A 12,270-nucleotide genomic window follows, 5' to 3' on the forward strand; every position below is an offset into this window, starting at 1 on the left:
TTTTAATCTCATCAAACAGGAGAGAATTTCCCAGGGAGTCACTGCTGGCCTCTGAGGGCAGACATCACCCCGAGACAGGCCTCTGTCAGGCTGGGCCACGGAGATGTGCTGTCGGGCTGCCCAAGAATCCTACCTTCAGCGCAGAAAGGGGCTGGCTTTAGGGTCTAGAGGACTCCTACTAGCACATCAACACACACCCCCGGGGTGTTGAGAAGGCCAGTAAGTGCCTGATAGAGAGGTCACACGTGACTTCCCCAGAACACAGGGAAGCCACGAGCCCACCGATGTGTCTGCTCTGACATTAGAGAAAGGGCAGGGTCCCAGGAGCCCAGGCACCGGGGATTGTGGGGTCCCCGCAGGAACGTACTCGCCTTTTGAGTCTGACTCAGCACCTCCAGGGGAGGAAGATGACCTGGCCGGGTAAATGTCCCACACAGTCAGCCCTTGGTGCCTGGCCAGCCCCCTTCTGTACAGCGACTGCACTTCCAGGACGCGCAGCAGCAGGACAGGCCTCCCAACCTGGGATGCACGACACATGTCTGGGTGCTTCCCTTCCAATCCTCTCCAGTGCAGAACCTCTCCTCTCACAGGTCCTCCCAGAGCAGAGGCTGTGAGGGGGTGTGCTGGGGCTGCGAATACGACAGATGGACTCGCGTTGAGTCTTACTACTTACAAAGTAGCTCGGTGTCTGAGAGGAGTCAGTCATTGGAGCCTGGGAAATACAAGTCAGTCACTGGCTGATCGTGTACTCACTATACAAGCCAGAAGCTGTGGTTTCCACTGATAATAAGCTCCCAATAAGCCTGTAAAAGAAAAAGGGAAAGGGGCCCAATGTCGAGGGCAGGCCAGGAGAGCGTTCCCTTCGCCCTGCTCCTCGCCACATTTGAGTCCATCCCATAACCTACAGCACGTCCATCCCATGCAGCAAACGTCCAATAAAGTCCTGCACGGAGCAAGCCAAGACTAAGTCACACGGCCTCCTCAGTGCTGTGCCTGTACGGGTTTCGTAAACATTCGCCTCTTCCTGTCCCTTCCAAGTCCCCCCTGGCCCTCAGGGTTCCCAATGTCTAGCGGAGCAGCCAAAGCTGTCGAGGAGATCTATCAGCTACCAACCGATCTTCCTTTTCTCCCCTCCCCCTGTCTCTGGTGATGGTAGGGAAGCGGAATTTTTTCTTTTTCACATAAGATCAATGAACAGCCCCATGGTAATAATGATGCCTTGGAAAAAAGCACAACAGCAAGCCAGGGGCAGGGCGGTTGTAAGTACTTCATTAGCTCACTGAGTTCTCACACCAGCTCCCTGGGGTGTGGCCATGATCCCCCGCTTTAGGCCCGAGAGGCCGTCCCTGCAGAGCTGGGTGCTCACTCACAGGCTCACTAGTCTCTCTGAGCCACAAAGACTGTGGCCATACCTTGCTGAACCAACGCCAACGGCTGCAGGACAGAAAGGGTAGGGCTATCTGAATTACCAAGGCAGCCACACGTTGGAAATGAAAAGCAAAAAATACTTGAGTTTAACTCTATTAAGAGTAAGATAACACTAGGTGTGGATATGATATACATTTTGACTAAATTGAAACAAAGGTATCCTGAAGGCAAAGAAAGAAAGCCATTGAAACTGACCTTATAATGTGGAGGAGTGAAAACAAACTTTTAATTTCCACACTGAACTACTGGACTAGAGTCACAGATGGTACAGATGAAAGCGTAATGAGAATAGGCAAACGTTTTGTTTCTGTACCAGCTGTTATTACTAGTAATTTTTGCTGTTTGTTTTTCTTTAAATTCAATATATGTCATAATTTTTAGAAGCACACAGGCGTCTATCACTCCTTAGAAATCAATTCACCCTACAATTCCTTAGACAAGGCCTTTCAGTTGCTTGGAGTGATTAGGTGTGCACAGACTCCATCAGTCCTTCAGAAACACAGGAAAGGCAAGACGGGACTGAATACGTACTCCAACCTCACACCGTATATGCCTCTGCAACCAGGAGAAATGTGGGAAGTTAATTTGGTGTCATCATTCCCACGGTTACCAGAACCACATGGGATAACATGAAGTGAGCTGACAGCTCTCACATTCATCAAATATCCTGATTTCAGAGGTCCGTACTTATCAATACATCATAATGTATATCCTAAAAACGAAGTCTATAAATGACCTTCCTTGTATTATGTTAAGTTTATAAACACATCCACAGAAAACAAATTACGGGGTGTGATGTGATCAAAGACTCAAGAGAAGAGAAAACTGGAGAGATTGTGCAGGGCCCAGAGGGGCGCTGCCTGCCTCATCCCAGCGGCCTCCCCTCCCAGAGCAGGCGTCTGTCTAAACCGAACAGTTTCCTTCCACTCAAGTGTAGTGAGGAGCTGGCCTTCACAGCTCTGTCACTCCTCTGTGATCCCCAATCTCAGTGTCGGGAAAGCCCAGGAGGACTGCAGGCAGCAGCTTTGCAGACTGATCACGGAGCAGTTTGTCTATCCCACGCGGCTCCTCGTGAAGCAACACTAAGCACCTCATTTCAGACTACTCCACACGGCTATTTAAATATATCACTAGGCAGCGCAAAATCTTTGTATTCCTCAGAATAAGTGTTAGACAAATAATACTACTGCATGTAAATAATACTTTATAAATGTAAGAAATTAGCAACAGAAAGTCAAGTAAGCTAAATAAAGAGAGGAAAGAATTACAGTTCAAACTAAATAAAGTAGAAATAAACCTAATGTGTTTGTTGGCATACTTAAAAATCAACATTTAGTACAAAGAATACAACAAAAACAGTTCTTTGAGGGCTCTAAGAAAGGTTTGTGCCATTACATTGTTCAGTGATGTTTTCCAAGCTCATTACATGTCAGAATGACCCTGGTGGAGGTGGAGGTAGTTGCGAGGTCTGCAGGTGAAAGTATGGATATAGTGCACCTGCCCCACAGCATGCCTGGACACAGGGACCTGAGGCCCCAATCCAGTGAGCCTGACAAGGTGCCCTGGATAACTGGCCCTGCTGCTGCCACTGGGACCTGGCACGCTCACACACATGGACCTGCTGCCGCAACCAGGCATGTCTGACCCAGTGCTTGGGAAGACAGGACTGCAAAAATGGGGACACAAAAAATCAACCCCCAAATGAAAGAAAAGAAGGAATCACTAGAAAAGAAACTAAGAAAAGGAGGCTAGCAATTTATCAGAGTTCAAAGTAATGGTTATAAAGATGTTCAAACAACTTAATTATAACTATAAGGAACTTAAAGGGAACTTCATAAGCAAGAATAAAGATGGAGAAATCATACATAAGAATCCACAAAAAATGAAGAATGGCACAGCTGAAATAAAGAATACCCTGGAAGGAAACAACAGTAGATTAGAAGCTGAGGAACGAATCAGTAAATCAGAATACAAGGTAGGAAAAAAATCGCCAAATCAGAGCAGCACTTAGAAAAAAAAAAATTAAGCAGGAGGATAGCTAAGGGAGCTATGGGACAACATGAAATATAACAACATCTGCATCACAGGGGTGAAAAAAAAAGGAGAAGAATCTGAGCAAGGAATAGAGAACCTGTTAGAAGAAAATTACAACTTTCCTAAGCTGGTGAAGGAAAAATTCACTTAAGTTCAGGAAACACAGAGTCCCAATCAAGATGAACCCAGAAAGACCTACATCTAGGCACATATTAAGCATCTTCTTGGATCACAAGAGCATGAAACTAGTAACCAACTATAATAAAAGTACTCAAAAGCATTCAAACACATGGAGGCTAAATAGCATGTTATTAAACAATGAATGGGTTACTAATGAGATCAAGGGAAAACAAATAAAACCCTCCTGGAAACAAATGAAAATGAACACATCCCATATAATAAAAGCCTAATATGCTAAGTGTCCGGTCAACTGGTCAGCCATTCAACCAGTCAAAGTGTAATATGCTAATTATATGCTAAGGCCACTCAACCGCTCACTATGATGTGCACTGGTTGGACCACCAGGGGGCAGATGCTCCAATCAGATTAGCTTGCTGCTGGGGTCCGGCCAATCAGGACTGAGTGAGACGAGCCAGACATGCCCTGGAGCCCTCCCATGGTCCCTCCCTGGTTGGCCAACCTCCTGCATGTCTCCTCGGCCCCAATCGTGCACCAGTGGGGTCCCTCAGCCTGGCCTGCGCTCTCTCACAATCTGGGACCACTCAGGGGATGTCGGAGAGCCAGTTTCGGCCCGATCCCCACAGGCCAGGCCGAGGGACTCGACTGGTGCACAAACTCATGCACTGGGCCTCTAGTAACAACCTAAAAATCTATGTGGCATAGCGAAAGCGGTCCTGAGAAGGAAGTTCATCACACTACAGGCCTATTGAAAAAAAAAAAAATTCTAATAAACTATCTAACCCTACAACTAAAAGAATTAGAAAGAAAAGGACAAGAAAAACCCAAAGTAAGTAGAAGGAAGGGAATAACAAAGATCAAAGCAGAAATAAATGACATAGAGACTAAAAAACAATATAAAAGATCAATGAAGCCAAGGGCTGGTTCTTTGAAAAGATAAATAAGACTCATGAACCTTTAACCAGATTCATCAAGAAACAAAGAGAGGCCTAGCTGGTTCGGCTCAATGGATAGAGTGTCGGCCTGCCGCCTGAAGGGTCCTGGGTTTGATTCCGATCAAGGGCACATGCCTGGGTTGTGGGCTCAACCTCCAGTAAGAGGCGTGCAGGAGGAAGCCGATCAATGGTTCTTTCTCATCATTGATGTTTCTATCTCTCTCTCTTTCTCTCTCTCTTCCTCTCTGAAATCAATAAAAATATAATTTTAACAATTTAAAAAGGAAAAAAAGAAACAAAAAGAGAGGACCCAAATAATTGAAATCAGAAACAAAAGCGGTTAAGTAAAAACTGACACCACAGAAATACAAAAGATTACTAGTATAAGAAAATATTATGAACAACTATATACCAACAAACCGGACAACCTAAGTAAAATGGACAAATTCTTAAAAAATACAATCTTCCAAAATTAAATAGGCTGATAATAAATTATGAAATTGACATAGTGGTAAAAAAAAAAAAAAAGAAATGCCCAGCATACAAAATCTGGATGGCTTCACAGGGGAGTTTTACCAAACATTCAAAGAAGAACTAACACCTATCCTCCTCAAACTATTCCAAAAAATCTAAGAGGAAGACTTCCAAGCTGTTTTTACAAGGCCAGCATTATACAAATTCCAAAACCAGATAAAGACACTACAAAGAAAAAAAAATTACAGGACAATATCCCTGATGAACACAAATGATAAAATCCTCAACAAAATATTAGCAAATTGGATACAGTGATATATTAAGATTATACACCAGGCCAAGTGTGATTTATTTCAGGGGTGCAAGGCTGGTACAATATTTGCAAATAAATAAATGTGATACATCACATAAACATATTGAAAGACAAAAGTCACATTATCACATCAATAGACACAGGAAAAGCATAAGACAGAATCCAATACCCGTCCTATATAATAAAAGCCTAATATGCTAAGTGTCCGGTCTTCCGTTCAACCAATCAAAGGGAATATACTAATGATATGCTAAGGCTACACAACTGCTTGCTATCATGTGCACTGACCACCAGGGGGCAGATGCTCCAATTGGTAGGTTAGCTTGCTGCTGTGGTTTGGCCTATCAGGACTGAGAGAGACGGGATGGACACACCCTGGAGCCCTCCCATGGTCACTCCCCTGTTGCCAGCCTCCCGCATCTCTGCCTGGCCCCGATTGTGCACCTGTGGGGTCCTTCGACCTGGCCTGCACCCTCTCACAATTTGGGCTGGGGGACACCCCCCCCCAAGTGCATGATTTCGTGCACTGGGCCTCTAGTTTTTTTAAAAAAGCCTCAGTAAAGTGAGAATAGAGGGATCATACCTCAACCCAATAAAATTCATATATAACAAACATACAGCCAATATTATACTCAATGGGCAAAACCTAAAAGCAGTAAAACAAGACAGGGATGTCCACTTTTACCACTTATTCAACACTCCAACAGTGCTGCAGTCCTAGCCACAGTGATACACAATAATAAGAAATAGAAGGCATCCAAATTGGAAAGGAGGAAGTAAAACTCTTATCATTTGCAGATGACATGATATTGTACATAGAAAACCCTAAAGAGTCCACCAAAGAACTACCAGATTTACCAGGTGTACTCGTTAATAATGAGCATTTTTTTCAAAAGACAGAGTTACACATATGTTGATATATATGAGATTTGATATGTATGCTATTTTGTTGTATTGACAACAAGCTTCAAAATTTCATGTGTCAAACAGATATTTTTACGCTTAAAAATGTCAAATTTTGTGCCAAAAAAAGAGCATTTGTGGGAAGTTTTAATTCATTACTTTATTTTGAAGAAAAGTGCTGCTGAATACTTCAGAAAGCTTATGGTGAACAGGCTCCAGCTCAAGATACTTGTGAACACTGGTTTAAATGCTTTAAAAGTGATGATTTCGATGTGAAAGACAAAGAACGTCCAGGTCAACCAAAAAAGTTTGAAGACCAACAACTACAAGCATTATTGGATGAAGATGCATGTCAAACTCAAAAGCAACTTGCAGAAAGATTAAATGTTGCTTAGCAAACAATTTCCGATCATTTACAAGCAATGCAAAAGATTTTAAAGGAAGGAAAATGGGTGTCACATCAACTGAACAAAAAACAAATGGAAAACCGAAAAGTCATCATTAACATCTTGCTTCAATGGCATGAAAGAAAGTCTTTTTTGCATCCAATTGTGACTGGTGATGAAAAGTGGATTTATTTTTTGAGAATCCCAAATGCACAAAATCATGGGTTGATCCAAGTCAATCATCAACATCGACTGCAAGGCCAAATCGCTTCGGAAAGAAGACAGTGATCTGCGTTTGGTGGGATCAGGAAGGTGTGGTGTATTATGAGCTTCTAAAACCAGGTGAAACAGTTAATACTAATCACTACCGACAACAAATAATCAATCTGAACCTGCTTTGATCGTGAAATGACCAGAATGTGCCAGAAGACATGGCGAGGTAATTTTGCTTCATATAATGCACCATCACACTCTTCAAAACCAGTTAAAGACACGTTAAAAGATCTTGCCTAGGAAGTATTAACCCACCTGCCATATTCACCAGACCTTGCTCCTTCAGATGACCACTTGTTCTGATCGATGGCACACACTTTCTGAGCAGCACTACAAATTGTACGAAAAAGTGGAAAATTGGGTCTCTGAATGGTTTGCATCAAAACAAGAAAAGTTCTATTGGAACGGTACCCACAAATTACCTGAAAGATGGGGGAAATGTGTAGCTAACGATGGATATTATTTTGAATAAAGCACTTTTGATGTTTCTCTTAAAATTATCGTGTTTTCTTTGATTACAAAATCCGCATTATTAACCAGTACACCTAGTAATAAGTAAATTTGGCAATGTAGCAGGATACAAATTAACATACAGAAATTGATGGAATTATTATATACCAACTAGAGACCCAGTGCACAAAAATTTGTGCACTCGGGGGGGGTGGGGCCTCAGCTGGGTCTGTGCCCTCTTGCAGTCTGGGACCCCTTGGGGGATGTCCACCTGCTGGCTTAGGCCCACTCCCCGGGGGATCAGGCCCAAGCTGGCAGACAGACATCCCTCTGGCAGCCCAGGAGCCCTCGGGGGATGTCCACTTGCCAGCGGGGAGCAGGCCTAAGCTGCAGTCGGACATCCTTAGCGCTGCTGAGGAGACGGGAGAGGCTCCCGCCACCACCGCTGTGCTGGCAGCCATCAGCCTGGCTTGTGGCTGAGCAGAGCTCCCCCCTGTGGGAGCGCACTGACCACCAGGGGGCAGCTCCTGCATTGAGCGTCTGCCCCCTGGTGGTCAGTGTGTGTCATAGTGACCAGTCATTCCTAGTCGTTCTGCTGTTAGGGTCAATTTGCATATTACCCTTTTATTATATAGGATAATGAACTCTCAGGAAGAGAAACTAAAAAAAAATCCCATTTACCATTGCAACAAAAATTAATATACTTAAGAATAATTTTTTCTAAGGAGGTAAAAGGCCTATACTCAGGAAACTACAGGATGTTGTAAAAAGAGATAGAAGAAGATATAAACAAGTGGAAGAACATACCATGTTCATGGACTCATAGAAGTAACACCATTAAAATGTCCATACTACCCAAAACAATCTTTAGATTCAGTACAGTCCCCATTAAAATACCAACAGCATATTTCACAGATCTAGAACAAAAATTTATATGAAATTTAAAAATGACCCTGAATAGCCACAGCAATCTTGAGAAAGAAGAACAAAGTTGGAGGGATCACAATGCCAGATATTAAGTTATACTACAAAGCCACTGTAATCAAAACAGCCTGGTATTTGTACAAGAACAGGCATATATATATCAATGGAACAGAACAGAGAATCCAGAAATTGACCCAAGCCATTGTGTTCAATTAATATCTGACAAAGGAGGCAAGAGCATACAATGGAGTCAAGACAAGTCTCTTCAATAAACGGTGCTGGAAAAATTGGACAGGTACATGCCAAAAAAATGAAATTAGACCACCAACTTACACCATACACAAGAATAAACTCAAAATGGATAAAAGACTTAAATGTAAATTGTAAAACCATTAAAATACTAGAAGAAAATGTAGGAAGCAAAATATCAGACCTATCACATAGCAGAGTTTTCACTGATACAGCTCCTAGGGCAAGAGAAATAAAGAGAAAAATAAACAAATGGGACTACATCAAACTAAGAAGCTTCAGCACAGCAAACAAAACCACCATCAAAATGAAAAAGGAGCCCACTTTACCAAGGATACATCTGATAAGGGGTTAATTTCCAAAATATATAAAGCGCTCATACAACTCAGCTAAAGGAAGATAAACAATCCAATTAAAAATGGGCAGAGGACCTGAATAGACACTTCTCCAAAGAGGACAGACAAATGGCCAAGAGACATATGAAAAAATGCTCAATGTCACTAATCATCAGAGAGATTCAAATTAAAACGACAATGAGGTGTCATCTCACACCTGCCAGAATGGCTACATCAACAAATAAATGAACAACAAGTGCTGGTGAGTATGTGCAAAAAAAGGAACCCTAGTGCACTGCTGGTGGGAATGCAGATTGGTGCAACCACTATGAAAAACAGTGTGGAATTTCCTCAAATAATTAAAAATTGAACTGCCATTTGACAAAGGGATCCCATTTCTAGGAATATATCCTAAGAATTCAGAAACACCAATCAAAAAGGATACATGCACCCCTATGTTCATAGCAACATTATTTGTAATAGCTAAGATCTGGAAGCAGCAGATGAGTGGATAAAAAGCTGGTACATTTTACACAATGGTGTACTAGGCAGCTGTAAAAAAGAAGAATCCACTCTCCATGCCTTTCCCTTCCCCCCAGGCAGTTACCATCAGCTTCCTCCCTCCTAAGTTCCAAGGGCCCTTCCTTTACCTCTATTACTTGTTTCTTAAGCCCATTTCTTCTAGGAATTACTTTTTATATCTCTGTGATTAACCAATAAAATGTTCTCTTATAGTTTGGGTCTTGCTCTGAATTCTTTCCTAGCCAGAACCCAAGTACTAAAAAATTTTATGTTGAAAATAAAATTTAGAGGAGAACCAAGATGGCGGCATAGGTTAACGCCGGAGTTTGCTGCCTTGAACAACTACTTCAAAAGTGAAACTAAAAAACGGAACGGACATCACCCAGAACCATAGGAACGCTGGCTGAGTGGAAGTCCTACAACTAGGAGGAAAGAGAAACGCATACGGACACTCAGAGGAGGCGCAGTGCTGAAGTCAAATTCTGAGGTGCGGAGTGCGCGGAGCGGGCCGGCGGCGGAGGGCGCGGTTGGCATTTTCAATCGGGAGGGAGTCGCAGACTCTGAGCTCCAGATACAGGCAAGTCTTTAGGGACCCAGACTCAAACGGGAGAAGCGGGACTGTCTGACTTCGGTCAGAGCGAGTGCAGCTTTCTCTCTGAGCTTTGCAGCGGGTGCTGGGACTCAGAGAGGCAGAGCCCCTGGGGACAGGACTGAGAGGCGCCATAACTGCTCTCTCCGGGACACCCTGTTGATCCTGTGCGACCCGCCCTGCCCAAGCCCTGCACACAGGCATTTGCCAGATAGCCTCAGGCAAAGGCTAGATTAGCACCTCCCTAGAGGACAGAAGTTCTTTCACTGCAGACACAGCTGATTCTCATAGCCACTTGGCCTGGAGGTCAAACCCTCCCTGGTATTAGCTACAACAATCAAGGTTTAACTATAAGACTGCGCACAAAGACCACTAGGGGGTGCACCAAGGAAGCATAACAAAATGCGGAGACAAAGAAACAGGACAAAATTGTCAATGGAAGATATAGAGTTCAGAACCACACTTTTAAGGTCTCTCAAGAACTGTTTAGAAGCCGCTGATAAACTTAATGAGATCTACAAGAAAACTAATGAGACCCTCGATGTTATATTGGGGAACGAACTAGAAATTAAGCATACACAGACTGAAATAACGAATATTATACAGACTCCCGACAGCAGACCAGAGGAGCGCAAGAATCAAGTCAATGATTTGAAATGCGAGGAAGCAAAAAACACCCAACCGGAAAAGCAAAATGAAAAAAGAATCCAAAAATGCGAGGATAGTGTAAGGAGCCTCTGGGACAGCTTCAAGCGTACCAACATCAGAATTATAGGGGTGCCAGAAGATGAGAGAGAGCAAGATATTGAAAACCTATTTGAAGAAATAATGACATAAAACTTCCCCCACCTGGTGAAAGAAATGGACTTACAGGTCCAAGAAGCGCAGAGAACCCCAAACAAAAGGAATCCAAAGAGGACCACACCAAGACACATCATAATTAAAATTCCAAGAGCAAAATATAAAGAGAGAATCTTAAAAACAGCAAGAGAAAGAAACTCAGTTACCTACAAGGGAATACCCATACAACTGTCAGCTGATTTCTCAACAGAAACTTTGCAGGCCAGAAGGGAGTGGCAAGAAATATTCAAAGTGATGAATACCAAGAACCTACAACCAAGATTACTTTATCCAGCAAAGCTATCATTCAGAATTGAAGGTCAGATAAAGAGCTTCACAGATAAGGAAAAGCTAAAGGAGTTCATCACCACCAAACCAGGATTATATGAAATGCTGAAAGGTATCCTTTAAGAAGAGGAAGAGGAAGAAAAAGGTAAAGATACAAATTATGAACAACAAATATGCATCTATCAACAAGTGAATCTAAGAATCAAGTGAATGAATAATCTGATGAACAGAATGAACTGTTGATTATAATAGAATCAGGGACATAGAAAGGGAATGGACTGACTATTCTTGGGGGGGAAAGGGGTGTGGGAGATGTGGGAAGAGACTGGACAAAAATCGTGCACCTATGGATGAGGACAGTGGGTGGGGAGTGAGGGCGGAGGGTGGGGCGGGAACTGGGAGGAGGGGAGTTATGGGGGGGGGAAAGAGGAACAAATGTAATAATCTGAACAATAAAGATTTAATTTTAAAAAAAAAGAAAAGAAAAGAAAATTTAAAGAAAAAGAAGGATCTCTTACCCTTTGAGACAGCATTGAGGGACCTGGAGATGATTATGCTCAGTGAAATAAGCCAGTCAGAAAAAGACAAGTATCACATGATCTCACTTATATGTGGAATCTAATGAATACAATAAACTGATGAATAAAATAGAACCAGACGCATAGAAGCATGCAACAGACTGATGAATCTCAGAGGGAAGGGGGGTGGGGGGGGTGAGAGGAGATTAACTAAAGAATTTATGCGAATAACCATGGACACAGACAATAGGAGGGTGAAGGCCTGGGGCGAGGTGGGAAAGGGGTGGTAGCAGGCAAGGAGAAACATAAGGGAGGACATCTATAATACTCTCAACAATAAAGATTTTTTTAAAAGGAGTATCAAAAATATATAAATTATCTTGAGTGCAGTGACCAGACATAAGAAAAACTGCAGATGTGTGAAGAAGTGAATGGCTGGATGGTGTTCACAAATCTGTTTACCTTAATTTCCCAGATTTTGTGAGGTGATGCCAGAACTACTAGGTAAGAGGCACAGGCCAGTTGCTACGCAGGGAGCGAGGGAAGGCCTACTGGGTACCACTGTAAGAGGCACAGGCCAGGAGTTACGCAGGGAGCAAGGGAAGGCCTACTGGGTACCACTGTAAGAGGCACAGGCCAGTTGCTACGCGGGGAGCTAGGGAAGGCCTACT

At 43.0% G+C, this 12,270-nt stretch overlaps 1 protein-coding gene across 11 annotated transcripts in view; it reads right to left on the minus strand.

The window, feature by feature from the left end:
* Positions 1-12,270, minus strand: part of AUH (AU RNA binding methylglutaconyl-CoA hydratase) — a 176,369-nt gene that overhangs the window by 48,120 nt on the left and 115,979 nt on the right. For 2 of the 11 annotated variants that reach the window (XR_004966653.1, XR_004966654.1), the window contains exon 8: positions 674-803. The exons of the other annotated variants lie outside the window; for them this stretch is intronic. The gene's annotated coding sequence lies outside the window, so the exon portion shown is untranslated. The remainder of the gene's footprint in view (positions 1-673; positions 804-12,270) is intronic. 11 annotated transcript variants of the gene reach the window in all.

This window comes from Myotis myotis, unplaced genomic scaffold (assembly GCF_014108235.1).
Source record: "Myotis myotis isolate mMyoMyo1 unplaced genomic scaffold, mMyoMyo1.p scaffold_m19_p_31, whole genome shotgun sequence".
NCBI lineage: Eukaryota > Metazoa > Chordata > Mammalia > Chiroptera > Vespertilionidae > Myotis > Myotis myotis.